Raw genomic sequence first — 2,276 nt, 5'->3', positions numbered from 1 at the left:
ACCAGCCCGCTCAGCTCAGAAATCTTCATGGGGTCCCCAGGTTCCATACACCACACCCAAACTCTCCAGACTGTGGCCTTAGACTCCCTGATTGGTTTCTCCACTGCCTCTGCCTCTCCAGCCACCCTCCTCTCTTCTTGTCCTCTCTTCCCTCGGACTTTGCCTCAACTTCCTGTACCCATGAGCGTTGCTAAAACAGTCCCCTTTGTTGGGGATGCCACTTTGTCTTTCCTCCCTGCCAGTGACCAAGGAGACTATTAAGACCGCTTCCAGGAAGCGCAAGGCCCTGGGTTCGGTCCCCAGCTCCGAAAAAAAGAACCAAAAAAAAAAAAAAAAAAAAAAAAAAAGACCGCTTCCTCAGGGGTTGGGGATTTAGCTCAGTGGTAGAGCGCTTGTCTAGCAAGCGGAAGGCCCTGGGTTCGGTCCCCAGCTCCGAAAAAAAGAAAAAAAAAAAAAAAGAAAGAAAGAAAAAAGACCGCTTCCTCTGAGAAACACCTTTCATCTCCTTTGGGCCCAGCAGCAGCTGGACCTCCGAAGTTCTCCTTCTTCTCCCGGAGGTCTAGGCTGGGTTGTCTTACAGGCTTCATTTGCATATGTGAGGATGGGGCGCTGAAAGGTTCAAAGAGCCTTTTGCTTTTGTTCTTTGCAGCTCAGGACAGGCAGTCAGTGAGCTCTTGTTCGCTTGAAGTTACAGCATCTGCCTCCTCTGGTCTTGAGGCAATCCAGCGAGCGAGCGAGCGTGGGTATGGCACCCACCAGGTGAGAGACAGGAGACTAAAATACTCCCCTGGTTACAGAGACATCAAATTCTTCTAGAGAGAGCTAAAAATGTGCAAACTGTACCATTACCGCTCCAGTTCCCTATTGGGAGTCCAGTGAGCTGGCAGATTCGGAGTTTGCAGAGCCAGCCACCTCCAAGGCTTCAGTGGTGACGGGGAGAGACAAAGTTTGGCTTTGCCATGTTGCAATTTCTTCCCTGAAATATTCTAATACATTGTGGGGCCCGGCTGCCTCCCGACTTGGGAGAGTGGCTATAACAGCCCTGGTGACTGGGATTGGAGCCCATCTGATTTAAAGATTTAAAGGCGAGGGTTGGGGATTTAGCTCAGTGGTAGAGAGCTTGCCTAGCAAGCGCAAGGCCCTGGGTTCGGTCCCCAGCTCCTAAAAAAAGAAAAAAAAAAGATTTAAAGTTGAGCCTATGACTGGATTGTTTTTGCTTCATTGGGTCCCTCCACCCGCAGGCTCAGTTTTATTTTTGAATTTAGAGAAATGACTGGCTCGGCTGTATTTTTTTTTTTTTTTTGGTTCTTTTTTTCGGAGCTGGGGACCGAACCCAGGGCCTTGCGCTTCCTAGGTAAGCGCTCTACCACTGAGCTAAATCCCCAGCCCCGCTCGGCTGTATTTTAAAGGATAGGCTTGACCATGTTCTTTGAGGACTTTTTCACCGTTCTTCTAACCGAGTAGCTTCAAGGAGCCACAGACCACTCCTTTCGGAAGTCCCGCCCACAAAGAGTTCCCCAGCCTCAGCCCCACCCCCAGTCTAGGTCGGGATGAAAGTCAATTTATTTGTTACTCCACAGAAAGCCTGGGAGGCAGGGCTCCCTGTGAACAGAGTGACATTTGGGGGATTTCCGTGGGGTTGCAAGGGCAGCCTCCAAATCTGAGGCTGGAGTCCCCACCCCCGAGTGTGAGTGACCCTGGGCTGCTCCAGGCAAGATGCTTACAAGCTTTTAAAGACACTGGCGGCAGCTGCGCCGGGTTGCGCGGCTTGACCTCTTGACCTCCCGTGAGACTGATAACACAGGACTTGTTCAGACAGTAATCCGAGGAATAGCCCCCGAGGGACCGTCTCTCCCCTAGTTCACTGGAGAGGAATACTCTCTCCTGGGAGTGTTTATAGCCCTGTGAATACAGGAGAGTCCAGCAAGCACTTAGTGCTGCCCAGTTAAACATAAGCAACACCTACCCATGCTGTCTACGTTCAAGTCAGTCACTCCACGACCTCAGGGCTTCCTGCCAGCCACAAAAGAACCTGTGGATCTTCCTAAGGGTTCTCTGGAAAAAGGAGTGAGGTGTTTGATCTCTGTGGGTTCAGTCCAGGGAACCCTGTTCCTTCCAGTTTTACTGATCTTCGTAGACACTAGATCACAGACCCGATCTGGTGTTCTGGCCACTCTCACATCAAGTAAGTGTCCCTGAGTTTTGGCCAGGCTGCGTAAGATTATATAGTTCCTCGTCCTTCAGTCTTGATGCATTTGCTCTTTAAATCAGATGTT

Source organism: Rattus norvegicus, chromosome 3 (assembly GCF_036323735.1).
Source record: "Rattus norvegicus strain BN/NHsdMcwi chromosome 3, GRCr8, whole genome shotgun sequence".
Taxonomy (NCBI): domain Eukaryota; kingdom Metazoa; phylum Chordata; class Mammalia; order Rodentia; family Muridae; genus Rattus; species Rattus norvegicus.
This window is presented reverse-complemented; position numbering follows the sequence as displayed.